Source organism: Lampetra planeri, chromosome 31 (genome assembly GCF_965212315.1).
Source record: "Lampetra planeri chromosome 31, kcLamPlan1.2.h2, whole genome shotgun sequence".
NCBI classification, from domain to species: domain Eukaryota; kingdom Metazoa; phylum Chordata; class Hyperoartia; order Petromyzontiformes; family Petromyzontidae; genus Lampetra; species Lampetra planeri.
Genome location: NC_136137.1, coordinates 591,368 through 608,209, shown reverse-complemented (window position 1 = coordinate 608,209; position 16,842 = coordinate 591,368). Strand labels below are relative to the sequence as shown.

Genomic DNA, 16,842 nt, shown 5'->3' with positions numbered 1-16,842 from the left:
CGTGAGAAGACGCCCCGAGCGAGTTGTTTAAGGCGACACGTCAAGTGCAGGCGGGACGCGGCCGAGGCTTCAGTCGTGGAGCCGTGACCGCACCTGGAGGCTGCCGAGCAGCCCTCCTCACACCTGAGCTCGCGGTGCCGTCACGCCAGGAGACGCGGCAGCACCACGAGCTGCGTGACCCCCTCCACCTCGACCCCCTCTACCTCGACCCCCACCTCGTCCTCGCAGCGGCGCCGTGTTTCGAGCACAGCAGAGTTCAAAGTCAAATTGTAAACGCCACCCCCCCCCCCTATGTTGTGTCAACGTCGTCGTTGACTTCCCATTCACTTCCTCGTCCCACTTAAAAACAAAATCGCTGCGTTCGAGCCGTCATCATTCAAGGACTCGATCTGTGCCGAGCTCAATCAACTTCCCCTGTAGGAGGTCAAATATTATCCTCTTCGCCTTCCATTGCGCGACTTTCGAGCGCCACCCACGACCCCTCCTCCCAGGCTCCTCTAACCTGCTTCAGAACGAGTCGTGATCTTTGCCGACGGCTGCTCTTGAGTGTGCACTCAACAACTGCGGTTACACAGTGATGACTCAGTTGTTCGGTGCTGCAATGTGATTGGCATTTCACAACCAAAGAATTCTGAACCAACCCAGAGTAATATCCCACCACTCATGTACGGGGCGTTGATTCTTCACCTGACTAAGGAATGTTAGCATTGCGGTTATGTAAGAGGTTGTGTTTTGTTAAGAATTGACTATTTACATTTAAATGTGATATGAATCAAAAATGTAACATCTATGTTTCAGTGCAACAGTACTGTATGGTTGGTCGTGAGAGTTTGTCGCTGGAATTGAAATGTCCCGTTTCTGCTCACGTGCTGAGTGCCGGCATCAGGAATATCTCCCCAGGGCAACATTATATAACACAATGTGGATGTATAAAAGCTTTGTTTAAACGTGACCGCATCCCAGGACGCCGTACTGAAACAGCGTGGATATTTAGTTTATAAAGAGGCAGTCAGTCATTGGCGAAGGCAAATAATGGCCTTGAGCTTGACCTTGACAGGGGGAGTCGAGAACACAGCGGGCTGAGGGAAAGCAGCTCCAGACCATGGGGGCAGCAGAAGGATTTCGACTGAAAGCCTGGGTAGTGGGACAGAGAGAGCGCGTGAGGGAGAGGCAGGAGAGTTTGTGGAGGGGAGTAGAGTGAGATGAGAGGGGAGAGGTAGGAGAGTGCGTGGAGGGGAGTAGAGTGAGATGAGAGGGGAGAGGTAGGAGAGTGCGTGGAGATTAGTTGAGCGAGATGAGAGGGGAATGGCAGGAGAGTGCGTTGAGATGAGTTGAGTGAGATGAGAGGGGAGAGGTAGGAGAGTGTGGAGAGGAGTAGAGTGACATGAGGGGAGAGGTAGGAGAGTGCGTTGGAGAGTAGAGTGAGATGAGAGGGGAGTAGAGTGAGATGAGAGGGGAGAGGTAGGAGAGTGTGGAGATGAGTTGAGTGAGATGAGAGGGGAGAGGTAGGAGTGTGTGTGGAGGAGAGTGAGATGAGAGAGGAGTGGTTGGAAGGTGCAAGCCCATGTCGGCTTTTGAAGACTCTGTGTGTGATCTTCAATTTGAGACCGAATTTGCCTGGGGACCAGTGGAGGGATCGGAGTGCGAGGGTAATGAGTGTGGAGGTGACGGTTTGGGGAAGCCCTGTGAGAGAGACGAGATCACGGCACGGGTGAGGTTTTAAGTGGCGCTGAGATAAGAGAATTGCGGGTGCCGGAGGCATTGCACAGATGGAGGGATGAGGTCCTGAACCTCTTGGATGAAAACTCAACAATGCTCGTCCCCTTGTGATCGGACACACTCGAGACCCTTACGTCGTCACGATGTTTAAACACACATGTCGCCATGTTTAACTTGCACCTGTCTCGTCTCATGTTTATTTCGACCCAGCTCTCAACTGGTGTTACACAAACTAATCTTTTAGTACTGAATTCCCGGTAATGGTTCAGAACACTCATGCACAAGAAATGCGCAATGCACGGCACTCGTTAGACAAGGGGGGACGCTTTAAGAAATGTCCCACGGTCGACCGCTCGACTCACGGATGAGCTGGGGGGGATCTCGCACGGCTCCCAGACGCGTTCTCGTGCCGCGCGTGTTGTTTGTAAAGTACGTTGAACTTCTTTCACACCGTACGTAGCCAACCGCGCTTATCGGAGGTGCGGGGGAACGACCAAAGACTAAACAAAAAAATGAATCCTACGAGATGAGTTTGTCAATGTCGATGTAAAAGTGTATAGCTCCAGTGGCGTCCTAATATCGGAAGGAAGAACGTTCCAGATAGCTGCAGAAGCAGCGCATCTGAAAGCGAGCGATGCGGTGACCGTCTTTGGTCGATTGGTCGATGGTCAGCCAAAAGGCGTTCCGAGGGTGACCGGAGTTCCCTGATGGTTGATGCTCCTTGACCAGATCAGCAAGGTATTGTGCTAGAAAGCACTGTGTAATAAGTGCGACCTTATAATCTATTCGTTCGGCAACCGGCACTATCCATAACAGAGGTTTTTGGGTTAGATCGCGTAAATTATTTAACTAACCGGTACTATGTCCGACGTTCCGCTCCACGTACTGTGGGAGCTTCTTCGGGAACGCAATCGAGCGGCTCACTTTCTCCCTCAACCGATCAACGGAATTCCGGCACGCGGAGCGAAACGTCGGGGGCATCGCGGCGACCGCGCGCGCCACGAGCCGACACCCCACAGAGGGCGGGGCGAGGAGGACGGCGCAGCGAGGCCGACCCCGCGGTCTCGCCTCCAGCCACGCGACCAGCGACCATCATGCCACCCCCGCTGTGCAGTGCCGTCTGGTAGCAGGGGAGTTGACTTATAAAAGCCAGGCCAGAGGCAGCGGCCGTGCGGCCGTGCTATTTAAATTCTGGCTCCGTGTCCATGCCCCCCCCCCCTACCATCGCCGCCGCTGGGTTAATGCGTTATATTTAGCGCTGGTTGAGCATTTATGGCAATGAGAGGACAGTAGAGTCCCCCCACCCCCGTCTCAACCGGCGGGCCGAGCGTAAGGCACAGTACCCGGACGCGTGATGGGAAGCCGACTTAGTGCTTCAGCTCGCTCATTTACGCCTGGGGAGATTCACCTCCCTCCTACGCTGTGGGAAGACGCAACGAGTCGGTGAAACACGATAACTCACACGGCGAAGCGTGATTCGACGAGTCAAGGACCCAGCGAAGTCATTTATAAGTGGAAATCGAGGTTGGAAAAACAAATCTGTAGCTTTGAGTAGAAAGGTGAAGGTGCAGCCCTGCAATGACTTGGCTCACGCGGCTGCTGCTGGAACGGCCTCCACCAGCGGGTGATGCCGAGAGCCCTTCCAGAAGCTATTTAGGCATCGTCTACCATGCTGGACAGATGTCTTGGAAGAGGTGGGAGAACCCCCACGATTTTCACCCGACCACAATTCTACAGAGAGCGGGGAGAGTAAAGCAACTCGCCCGTCGCCTCGCCTCTTGGGTTGCCTGCTGGCCGCCGCAGTGCCAGCGTCTCGGACTCTTTAGCATAACACCGACCGCTACAGCATCATGAGGAATCGCAATGAAATACGATGGAGATATTAAGTGTGAAAATTTGTAAACACTCTACAATATGGCATTATCTACATTTTTTAACAAACCATACAGCTCACGTTGACTTTTGAAAGCAGCTGCAGAGGGAAGGATAGAGCGACTATTGCTTTGCCTGCGACCAAACCGGCCTGAATGAGCCCAACTGTGAGGTCTCCTGGTCAGTACTGGAAGGATGCCCACACGCAGGGCTTGCAAGGTGTTGTAGGAACTCACACACGACAAGGAACTCATTAATGGAATTGGCCAAAACCCTTGTGATGTTTAAACAAATGCTGTATTGCGTTGTGATCACAGTGGTTACCACAAATGATTTCGTCAAGGAGCATAAACCATCACGCGAACTGCGGTCATCCTCGCAGCGGACTTGGCGATCCATCAAACAAAGACGGTGGTCTATGCATCACACGCTTTCACGTGCACTTCCGCGGCCGTCTGGAACGCTCTTCCTTCCGACATCAGGAAGCCACTGGAGCTATGATGCACTTTTCAACCATCTAGATTGAAAACTCATTTCTTCAGAAATTATCTCTGTGTTCGGTTCGTTGTCCTTCCCCCGGCACCTCCGATTAGCGCGGTTGGCTACGTACGGCGCGAAAGAAGTTTGTAAACATACTTATTTATACGTTTGTCGCCGTGCGCCAATTGTCGCGATTTGAAGCAACGCGTCGACGGGCACATTCGGAAACCGCCTCCCGCACGTGCCATGCTCAAATGGGAATCCATACGGTAACCTAGATCGATATAAAATATCTTTATCAACTTATTTATCGTAAACAATGCGGGTGTCCAAGAGTAACCAACGAGCGAGAGTAAATTACGTCACGCGTGCAGACAGGGGCGCGGACGGCGTGGGGGCAGCGTGATGCCACCCACGTGAAACCGCGAATCAACAGGTAAACACGCGAAACAAGTTTACAAGAAAAAAAAGTGATTCATTAAAGATAACCCGCGGTCTACCGCGTGCCAAGCCCGACTCACGCTTCTAGTTCTGGCACCGAGAGAGCAGCAGCAGCAGCGCGACCTCGCGCCCTTGAGGACATCCTCGCCATGACAGCAAAGACGCACGGTCACTTAATTGTGATTCGTACTGTACCTTTAAATCTTGTTATGAATAGGCTCATTGTGAAACTGCCGTCTTCCCCTGAACCCAATACACGGTGCAACTAAAATAGCATAGTTAGAGCTGACATATGATTGTATACGGGTTGAAACACATGCGTAGTCGCTATTCCAGTAAAAGTGAGAGTGGGGAAGAAGGAGGGGGGGCTGCAGTAGTCAAATGGACAATTGGTTAAATTGACGTGCATTAGTCACGCATTTAATTCTCGGAACCATGTGGGGTCAGGCAGAGAGGGGTACTCGGCAGAGGTGGGACAAAGTCATTGTTATGCAAGTCCAAGTCGAGTCGCAAGTCATCAAATTCATGACTCGAGTCTGACTCGAGTCCAAGTCACATGACTCGAGTCCACACCTCTGGTACTCGGTCGGAACAGAATGCAACACGGGGGGGGGGGGGGGGGGGCACGGCACGCGAGTCGCCAGACGACGACCGGGCGGCTACACGGGGAGGCCCTTTGGCGTGCGGGGTCCACACAGCGTGGGCAGAGCGAGCATCAGGGGGCGACTGAGGCCCCCTGGTGATCATCTTCAAGCCGCGTTGGCCCCAACGCCATTCGCGCCTCGGCTGCTGTCACTCAGCAGCTGTCTGATGAACTTCATCGCGACACTCGACACGGACCCAGTCTCTGATCTTCCTGCGAGCGCGACGCACCGAAGGTGAAGTAGCACCGCTCCCAAGCCACTGTCGGGTGAAGGCCTCCCTCCCCACGCCGTCGGTCGTGAGAGTTGTCTGACCGTACTTCACCACGCTGGTCAGTGCGGGTTGGCGATGGAGGCGTCCAGGACTAACTCGCCGCTAGCGTGAGCCGTCGCTGGGTATCAAACTCGGCTCACTTTGTTTAAAGACGATTGATTGGAATTACAATAAGGAAACGCCGAGGTTAAGATGACTCGACACTAATTGACTTAAATACGTTTTACAAACTATATTCTAATTGTGTATTCCGTGTCAACTCACGAGACGTAAGTCTCGGAGCTGGCTAGCAGTGTATCACATATGTCCAGTAGGGAGGGGTGAAAAGGTTACCACAAAAAATATAAAAATACAAAAAACCGATAGGAGTGCAAACTAAAGGGAAGCGACGCAAGTCACTAAATAAAGTATACGCGTACAACTTGCACAAGTACGTACATTCCTTCCGATTGTTCAACACCAAATACCATCTTGGGCAAGGCAGCAACACAAAACAGTCCCAGACCACACCAAGACAACGCACAGTCCCTAAATAAAATCACGCATTAAAATTGAACTATTGATACATGGGTAAGAATCAAAGTTACAAATCACATGACCAAATGTGGTTGTAATTACTTTTGAAGATAATCAAATAATGTAGACCCTTTTATCCACAGTGCCCCTCACCGCTTGTGTAATCTCTAAAAAGATTGGATTGCCACTGGTCAATATAATTTATTCAACATTATAATAAAACCTAACGTAATGGATGTTTTTGCGTGCAGTCATTAGTGCCCCGGGCTGCAACGAAGCGTAGGCAACTCGCTACGCTCGAGAATGCGGCGTCATTCACGGGCGGTGGCCGATTCCCAGATTCAAATGCTCCGAGTCCAGAGCCACGTGCTCGCCTCTCAAATTGACTTGTAATAGTTGCATTGTAAAAAAAGGCTTTTGGGAGGAGAAAAAAAAATCATTGATCGTTAAAAGCTGGATCAGTGGTTTAAAATCTTCCCCGAGTATGGCATTACCGGACAGGGTGAGAGTGTCTCCGTGCGTGGTTAACTCTTACGGGTCCTGCTTGGGGCGTCAACTCAGCTTTGCATCTCTTAGTGGCCAATTACACGAATTAGCCTTTTGCGGGAAGCCAACACTGCATGGTTGTATCCTATACCGTACATACACTTACCTCTACCATAAGAATGTGGAATTTCCACCACCGACTCTGCACTAAAAACAGAACACGAGCACCGCCTTACACTGGTGTTGAGTGGGGGAACCGAAGTGACTTGTTACGCCTTTATCCAACAGTGGATAGGTCGTGGCAGATGGGGAATAAACGAGGCCTGCAATACCGTGCGCGCACAGCGGGTGGCAAGTGTGCCACGCCAGGGCTGCAAAGCACTCGGAGGAAAAACCATGTCACCGAAGTAACACGGTTATTACCAGAGGTGTGGACTCGAGTCATGTGACTTGGACTCGAGTCAGACTCGAGTCATGAATTTGATGACTTGCGACTCGACTTGGACTTGCATAACAATGACTTTGTCCCACCTCTGGTTATTACTGTCTTTTGAACTTCTTTCGCATCGTATCTAGCCAACCCTACTAATCGGAGGTGCGGGAGATGCACAAACTAATCACAACACACAGTTCTAAAAAAATTGTTTTAAATCTAGATAATTTAAATGTGTATAGCTCCAGTGGCTTCTTAATATCGGAAGGAAGAGCGTTCCAGACGGCCGCAGACTCGCATGTGAAAGTGCGTGATACAGTGAATATCTTTGTTCGATGGATAACCAAAAGCCACTGCGAGGATGACCGGAGCTCCCGTGATTGTTTATGCTCCGTGACGAGACCAGCAAGGTATCGTGGTTCATTTGTGCCAAGCACGTTGTGTAGTGAGTTAGACCCTATAACGTATTCGTTCGGCACCCGTTGTAATAATGAGCGAGAATGTAAACAAGAGAATGGGCACGTGCAAAAGAGATGTGTGTGTTGCCCATCTATTTTGCTCCCCAAACAGGACCCTGCGGGGTGGGCTGGTAGGAACGAATAACCAAAGAATATAAACATAATGTATTATTACACTTGTTTAGCCAGGAAAGCCCCACTGTAGGTTTTTGTAGGGTCCTGGCAAGTGTTTGCAGTAGGGGGCGATGTTGCTACACCTAATCGGACGATACGAAGGGAGACTTTGAGGCCTATTTCTAGGCTTTAGGCCTAGCTGTAGGCTTTAGGTCGCTGTGAGTTATTTTGTAATTTAAATGTTTTAATTATTAATGTAAAAGCTTTAAATTTAAATGTTTCTTTTTAAAACATGAGGGAATGTAGTAACATTGTTAAACATTAACTCCCTTTCACACACGCGGGGGTACGATACGAAGGGAGAGTGTGTGGCCTAGTTCTAGGCTTTAGGCCTAGCTGTAGGCTTTAGGGCGCTGGGAGTTTTTTTTATTTAATTTCAAAGTTTTAATTAAAAGCTATCTCAGGGAATTATAAGGGAATGTTACACGTGTTTAGCCAGGAAAGCCTCATTAATTTAAATGTTTTAATTAAAAGCTATCTGAGGGAATTATAAGGGAATGTTACACTTGTTTAGCCAGGAAAGCATCACTGAGTGTAAAGGTTTTTGTAGGGTCATGCCAAGTGTTTGCAGTAGGGGGCGATGTTGCTACACGGACGGACGGACAAACGGACGGACGATAACAGGACCCTGCGGGGTGGGCTGGTAGGAATAATACTTAGTACCGGTACAGGGATATCGACCGGGTATAGAGGAGTTAAAGAAAAAATGTAACTGTATTCTAGTGTAACGTTAATTAAAAGTGTTTGTTTTGACAAGAAACGCTGTGAGATTTAAAGACCCCCCAACACCACCCCCCACCACCACCCAACCCCACCACCCCCCACCACCACCTTCTGCACTAGGCCTCGCGACGCCTGCCGCACTAGGCCTCGCGAAGCCTACTGGACTAGGCATCGCGAAGCCTTCTCTGCAGTAGACTTAGCGAAGCCTTCTGCACTAGGCCTCGCGAAGCCTCTGCAGTAGGCCTCGCCAAGCCACGCTTTTCGTGCACAAATAAGGCGATTAAATGTATCTCGTCTGTGTTAATAAGCCTCCCGCACTAGGCCTCGCGAAGCCTGCCGCACTAGGCCTTGCGAAGCCTTCTCTGCAGTAGACTTAGCGAAGCCTTCTGCACTAGGCCTCGCGCCGTGCTTTTCGTGCACAAATAAGGCGATTAAATGTATCTCGTCTGTGTTAATAAATGTTTCTTGTCTGTTAAAAAAGTGCTGCGTTTCAGTAAAGTAAATTTTTTTTAAAACGTACTGCGTTTCAGTAAAGTAATTTTGAAGCGAAGTTTAAAGTTTTGCCGTGAGGCGCCGGAAGCGACGGCCATCTTGTTTAGTTGACAGATCGCAGGGGGAGCGGGCGGCCATCTTGTCGGACAGGGTCATGCCAAGTGTTTGCAGTAGGGGGCGATGTTGATACACGGACGGATGGACGGACGGACACATTAATCTATTGGTGGTCTGGTCCACTTCGTTCCTACCAGTATAACACACGTCTCAGGACACATTCATCTACACGTAGCCTCCCCTCGCCTAGCAGTGTGCGATATCCTTCTTCCCACGATAGATCAGTCCAGTTGTTGTAACACGTCAGGCGGTGTCAGAGAAAGCTCCGTGTCCAACTCGCACTCGCCCTCTGGAGCATTTGGTGGCAGCGAGATCTGAGCGGGTGATGGAGGGAGGGAAGGAGGGAGGTAGGGAGAGAGAATGGGACCGAGGTGGGGTGGGGGGGGGGCGTAGTGAGGGGAGGGGTGACACAGAAGCCACCTTTCACTGATGGCTTGTAATTGCAAAATTGTCACATTGAGCGCAAAATCTCTGGCGGCAATCGACGGCACCGGCGCGATGTCCCCTGCGGCCCATCGATGTCGCCCCGTCCCGAGCCCTCGGGTCTCCTTCGTGAGGTCACTTGGCGTGGTGGCCACTCGCTCCTCGCTGGACCCGACAGCAGTGAGACCCCGGGAGTCGCGAGACAGCAAAGCGACGGTGGGGCAGGAGGGAGATCCAGGAAAATAATTCTGGTAAAAACGGACCTCCTGTCCACATCCACTTATTTTTTTTCTGTTAGATCTCTTAAACTAAAACTGAACTATTTTTTTGACCAGGTAAGGCCCACTGAGCTACATCGCTCTTTTTCAGAAGCGACCTGGCCACAAATGATAGCTTAACCAAGTGGCTTATCATGTGGAGATGTATTGCAGCCAATAATCTAAACACATGTTTCTAAATCCATTGCCCTATGGAGGGCTACAATATGATATCATGCTCGCTTAATATTTGCTTGTTTAAAATAATATATATTTTAAATACGATGACTGAATCAGCCAGATGGGTCCCGATCTCAACAGCTACGCAGGTTTGAGTCTGCAGAGGGATTGAGGGCCACCACACACACAGACAGGTTGCTATAAGTGGTGGACAGAAGGCAGTGCAGCAAACATCAATTGTTGTGCTGCACTGCTATGCTCCACACACCTTCACCAACTCGCGCTGACCTGCGTGAAGTTTAGTCAAATAGCCCTCACGGCGAGGGAAGGCCCTCATCCAGCAGTATGTTGACAAAAGGGCGGCATTATTAATATTATTTAACTCTGAGTGAGCGGAATGTTGAGTTCAATTTCCGGTTTGGGAGTTAGCCATCATTCCTTCGGGGTCGATAAAATAGGTACGATGTTGTGATTAAGTCAACAGTGGTTGTTTTATAAACTCGCCCCCGCCATGGGAATGTGGAATTTGCACAGTCGCCGAAGGTTACAACCGGTGCGCGAGCAACGCCTCCGCGCTCATTTGACGGGGGCACGAGCGACTCGGTTTTATTCAACAGACGCCCCCCCGGCCCCCAAATATCTAGCTCCGTGAATCACAGGCGGCGAACGTGGGGGTAGGGGGGGGCTACGTCGGGCCGAGAATATTCACCACTCCAGCCGCCTCCTCCTCCTCTCCCGCTTGGCGCGCGAGTCACGTGGGGCGGCATTGTGCGCGCATGACACCTGCAGGGCGGACAGTGGGGGTATCATTTTGTCATTTCCAAAATCCAAGAAGCATCCGGCATCGGAAAACATTGGTTGTTTTTACGGACAAATAAAAGAAAGCAAAAAAATGCTCGGCGGAACTCAAACGGGTAGAGGCCACGGAACTCAATTTTGAAAGATGCGAAGTTTGTTTTTCCCTTAAATACATTTCTGCCCGTGCGCTCTTCGGTATCAGAATGCGCCATGTAGCTCACCTGATTATTATTTCACGTGGAAACATTTCCCTATTTGCACCGCAACTTCTCTTTTGTAGCGTCAGGAACTTGAAGGTCATGATGCGTCACGGTGCCGAAAAAAAATAACAACTTTTACATTTGCAGGCGCAATCCTGCAGAAAGCCTGCTCGTAATCTCTCCCCACACCGTCGGATATTGATGTGCTGCTCACACAATCTATGCAAGATAGTTTCTGCATGAAGCAAGCGCGCGTGCGTCACACCGCACAGATTGCTCCGGAAACAGACGAAGACAAAGCGTGCTCAGGATTTAAAGTGAAATCTTAAACAATGAGACCGAGCGATGACATCCGTCCATGTGCAGCGGCGAGAGGGGCTTTGGTTAGCGCCGAGCCGTGACGAGAGGCCTTCATCTCGCATCGAATAAAACAACTGCATGACGATGAGCTTACTTTTATGGAAATGCATTTCAAAACAGGAGGGTGCACAGACCGTTGAACTCGGGATAGTCGAAGCCAAGAGTAATGAGTTGCTGCGCGATGTTGACAAATCTAAGCAAGAGTGTGTGTCATGTGAGGCGACGAAGGCGGCACTGCACACAACTGACCACTCACACACACTGATTGCACGAGAGGCCACCCTGTTCACGCACAGATAAGAGCAGGCGTGTCGCGCGAACTCTCAGTGTGCACGTCACACTCGAGAAAGAAACGGCATCATCAAACCATTTGTCAGCTGGCACGGAACAGGAAGGAATTTATCTAGATGTTGTCAATGTCATTGTTGCCAGTCCATCATTTTATGCCGCGTGGAAAATTATGCCAATGCCATGAACTCGGGGGTGACTCACAGGAGAAGATTTTCGTTTTGGGAGCGCAGGCTCAAAATGCCAAGTGACCAGCAACAAACAGCACTGTAGTGGGTGCGGTAGATAAGAGATAATAGGTTTGCCGAGTCGAGCGAGGTCGGTAGAAGAACTTGGCTTGAACACAGCGTGGATGAGACTAAACGGTCAGGGGCTGGCAGTGGCACAAGTCCTGACACACCGGTGGGGGAATCCGTGAGTGAGTTCATGGCTACCGCTGGGCTACAGTTACCGTTCGGGTTGACAGCAGTGCTGAGTTTCTCACTGAAAATGTTCCGGGTTGCTGCCAGGCTGGAGTAGCCGGCACGTGACTCGTAGCCACAGCCATAGCGAGAGGTATTCTGGATGCGGTGTGCCGGGTGCGGAAATATTGTCTGCTCTCGCAGACACAGAAAACCCGGTTTGTAGCGACAGCACGTTGCGCGCGAGTGGGTGACACGCGCGCGAGTGGGTGACACGCGCGCGAGTGGGTGACACGCGCGCGAGTGGGTGACACGTGCGCTCGCAGAGGACTCGTGGCTGTGAATTGTAATTCGCGTCTTGGAGCCAATTGACGGCGGCCGTCGCATTTCACAGGTACACGAGGCAGAGCGAGCTCACGTGTGTTTTTTTATCCGACACGTGCTCGGTTACCCGTGCCGCTAATTGATGAGGCTCCAGTTGTGGAATTCCCATGAAACATGCCTGTATGAAGGTCATCGTTAAGAATCCACACTCGTGCAAACTAAGCTTCTCCCAGTTGTTGTTATGGACGGTGTTTTCCAGCGGTTTACGCAATCCACGTTGATGTTGTTGTTATTGTTGTCTGCCCGTCACCTCCTACTACTGGGCAACAGCCTCCACCCATTGTTCCATTCCTTCCATTCCTGGAATCGCTCCTGCCCGGTCGTGACCTCCGAACTCTGCGATGTCGTCTCCTCCGCCTTCTCCCTCCGCTTCCCTTCTCGATTCGGCCTCCACTCCGTGCTTCTTCTCTCGTCTCTCATCAGCGGTTCTCATCCCGAGTCCTCCTGCCCATTCCTTCCTGATTGCTGTCGCTTTGTCACCGGCGAAGTCGGTGAGCGCTACTTCTCTATTCCTGAGTCCACCTCGCCGACTCACTCACGCCTCACGACCTTCTCTCCACAGATCAGAAGAAGCAGAGGAAAATCATGAAATCGTTGTCAGCCGGTTGGGCTTAGCAAGGGTATTGATCCAGTCAACTTAGGCACAAAGCAAACAAAATGAAATCCTCCCGCTGTGTACAAGCCCAGGCAGTGTCGCGGTGCCGATGGCGTTATCCCCACTCACTCACCGCGCCTCATCCGCTCTCACCGACGCAAATAAAATGCATTACAGAGTCGGTAAGTGCAGCATTGCAACGTGAACCGATAGAGAAAACTATGGCAACCCGACGCACGCTTGCGCCGATTCTCTCTCCCAGGTACATTTTAATCGACGTGCGCTTTGTTTTTCGCTGGGAACCGCGCGCGATTTTCGCATTGCGATCCCACAGACGTCCAACAGACGTCCGTTCCGAGCAGAGGGCACAGCCCGGAGTCTCCCAGCGGAGAAGGAATCGCGACCCGGCCTTCCTCTTTCCCAGAAGGGCTCTTAATTAATCACCTGCAAACGCGCCTGTCGGAGGGTCTCAAGGATGCGCCAAAAAGCATGGATTCCCCAATTTGCATGAGCTGAGACGAATGAGGAAATTAAAAGAGATCAGAGGAGAGAAAAAAAATACAAAAAAAGTATTCCAATCTTGCAACCCGGATCGCGCTTTGATTCTCTCTCCATCAACGCTCACAAACATTGTCTGCCATCAGATACTGCGCAGACACTCCCCGTGCACGAAACGCATTTGCGATTTTAATGAAACCGCCATCCCTTTTCATTAGGCGGCTGCAATCTGATTAAGTAGAGGTGGGGGGGGGGTTATTGTTGCCGGGATTTTAATTTCGTTGGACGGACGCCTGGCTCCCGGGTCTTGCCCCGCGCAGTTGTGAAGGGTTCGACCGTCTTTGTCTTTCCCTCGTTTGCATTTTGATCACCAAGTTGCGAGCGGTTTGCACGTGGCAGCGCCCACGCGGCGCCCACCGGCAGAGAGACGTCGGTGACACGGCCCGGAAATGACAATGCCGCTAATGAGCCATTATCTGACAATGTATGGATTAGCCTGTGCAGCACACAGCTAGGTTACGAGGCCGTCAAAGGAGGGAGGGTGATGTTATTACAACGGTCTTGAGGTAAGTGCTGTGTGTACGAGCAGGTAATTGACAGATAACGCCGATTCTTCCCGTGACCCAGAATGCTTAAGCCCGGACCCTCGGGTGACAATATTCTCGTCTCTCGTGAAATCTGGAAACATCTCTCCACTGTCGAGTGTCGAGTGGTCAATAGGTGGCTCATCTTAATTGGCTCGCACAGTGGCCTCGGGCCTCCTGCTGCGAGTGCCGGCCAGTTAATGGGGCTATTGAGCTCATTGAGGATAATGATACCGCAGCTGACGATGGGGAATACGTGATGGTGTTGATGATAAGTCTCGTGGTAGTGTCATTTTTTGCATCGTCACTGCGGCGAGGAGGCGAGGTTCGTGATGAGCGCAGAGAATGTGCGCGAGACCCATCTACACACGACAAACAGAGAGACGTTGTGGACAGTAGAGCAAGTAGGTTACGGATCTTTCTGGCGACGTTCGGTGTTATTCTCGCGTTCGCGAGGGTCTTTTCTTTTCTCTCTCGGAATTTGCCTAACATCGCAAGGCTGGGCTCCTATTGCGAGATGGTCCTGGGCCCCACCGACGATTTCCAGGGCCTAAACGAATGTGCTCAGTGCACTTTGCGCACTTCTTGCGAACCCCAACGCGATGCCCTTGAGATGCTCGCGAGATGCATCACGCATGCAATGTTCGTCCCAATGTCGAGTGAAGGGGGGGGGGGGGGGGGTCGCGGTGTTCCCGGGTTCCAAATCCACGTTCCCCTTTTCCTGGCAAGACGCGGGGACGGCGCGTCACGAGGGTGGTGGCCAAAGCTACGAGTTGGGACCCCCTGACAAACACCGTGAGGTATGTTCTCAACAACAGTATTAAAGAACAGCACTTATTTAAAGCGAAGTTTAATATTCGTTTTTTTTATTACATTTTTTAATGATGCGATTCGGCAAGAGGAGCCGCGATGTTTCGCCAGGAGCGACTTTGCGAGACAAATCAAATACCGGGGCCCCACCTGACCGACTGCCGCACCCCCTGAGCCGATGATGTCGTTACGACTACGCCACTACTCTTTGGTCACGTAGGTAAAAAATAAAAATAAATTAAATCACGACGTTTCGGAAGCAACACAAGCCTCCGTCATCAGGTGTAACTGCTCCAGTTTTTTACCTACGTGACTTGTGCTGAAAAAACCAAAGATTATGAATCCTTGCAGTCACGAAAACTTCAAATCTAGACTACACCACTGCTTCCTGGCCACCGCTCCCTGGCCACCGCTCCCCAATTGCGTTTGCTTACGGAACGAATCGGACCAGCGATATGCATCGCCTGAACAACCCCACACGCGACTTGTCATCTGGGGAAAGCGGTGGCACGAGAGGTCACGCCCTGCGCGAGACGGGTTGCCACTGAGCGCCGTTCATAACGCGCACGATTCTGTAATTGGTTCAACAACCGCCGCTTTGTCATCCGCATTCCACGCAGTCGTTAATTCTCTCTTCAAGACACTGAGACTGCCTCTCCGTTGACCTGCTCGCCTTATTATTCTCCCCTACGTATCCTCACCCACCACTTGGACTCTCGCATCTGCAGCTCCACCTCCTGTCCGTCTCGTACAACGTGGGCGTTTCGGTCGCTTGCGTGATTGTTCACAGAGGGTGTAGCGGTGCAATCTTCCCATAACGAGTGTGGCGTTCGCCCATCCAGAGGCACGGCGGACAAGATTTTGACAGAACGACAACTGCAAGAGAAATGCCGGGAACAAAATAAACCACTTTGCATGGCCTTTATAGACCTTACAAAAGTCCTAGACTACTCTGTGAACCCGTCATGTCCTCTAGCGGATTCTGTAAAGAATCGGCTAACCTGACAAATACACGAGGGTACTTCGACTGTTTTATGACAACGTGCTCAGCAAGTGCTCAGCGACCGTGGTGCAGAAATTTAACACTTCAAGGTGTAAACCGGGGTAGGGGTGGGGGTTAAACATCGCTGCGTCATCGCGCCCCCACCCTGTTGACAATCTTCATTGCTGCTATCCTCCACCTCACAGGCCAAAATCTGCCTCAGGGAATCCAAATCCTGTACAGAGCAGGCAGCAGCACTCTTCAACCTCAACAGATTCAAGGCAAAGAGTCAAACAGACTCCACTTACATCATGGAGCTCCAGTATGCAGATGACGATGCCATCACTGCCCGCTCGGAAGACATGCAGTCCCCATCCTGGATGCCTTCGCAAAGGGACACAAGCTTCTCGGTCTGGCCCTAAACATAAAAGACGCAAATCCTCCACCAACCACCATCTGGCAAGACAACACCGGCCCCAGAAATTAATTCTGGCAAAACCACCCTCGAAAATGTTGATCACTTCCCCTACCTTCGCAGCCTCCTCTCCTGCTCCAAAGCCGATATCGACGTGGAAATAGACCACCACCACCACCACGGCCTTCGCTGTGCCAGTGGAGCCTGTGCCAGGCTGAGGAAAAGAGTCTTTGAAGGTCGCGATATCCGGATAAAAAAAAACTCCTCGTCGACAATGCAGCCGGAGGTTCTTCCCACCCTACTGTTTGGGGCCTAAACCTGGACCACGTACAGTAGGGCACCTTGAAGACCTGGAGCAGTCACACCAACAAAGTCGCCTCCACCACCAAGAAGGGCCACAACCACCACCACCACCTGGTGACCCTTGCTCACACTGCAGCAGTCTGCGGCTCTGGGATCGGCCTTTTCAGTCATTCGAAGATCCACAAACAGGACCCGCCAGGAGGACAATCATATTCGACCTCGAGTGATCGCCGATGATGTCCGGTGCAGTCAATCAATTGAATATCGATTATTTAGCTCGTCATGTGCAGTCACCGCACGGCTATATATAAGAATTCATCTTTTAATCAAACCGTGATCCATGCATCCCGCCAAATCGTTGATTTGCCGGCGTTGGGAGTGGGTTGATTTCTACGCAACATCCCCACGACGCTGCATCCGAGCTCACAAACTCTGTTCGTGTGGCGGTGCCGCAGCCTGACTATGGCTGGGCTGCTGCTTCGGACTCGCGTGGAACAGCCCCAGTTGTGACGGTGGATTCTGTGCATGGTCTCTGCCC

The 16,842-nt window shown here is 51.3% G+C and overlaps 1 long non-coding RNA gene across 6 annotated transcripts in view; it reads right to left on the bottom strand.

The window, feature by feature from the left end:
* Positions 1–11,123: 11,123 nt before the first annotated feature.
* LOC144729047 (uncharacterized) overlaps positions 11,124–16,842 on the bottom strand; it is a 30,093-nt gene continuing 24,374 nt past the window's right edge. For 3 of the 6 annotated variants that reach the window (XR_013587617.1, XR_013587620.1, XR_013587622.1), the window contains one exon: positions 13,374–16,042. This is a non-coding gene — a long non-coding RNA (uncharacterized LOC144729047). Of the gene's footprint in view, positions 12,667–13,373; positions 16,043–16,842 lie in introns of those variants that run through there. The other 3 variants (XR_013587621.1, XR_013587619.1, XR_013587618.1) reach the window with 3 other exon arrangements.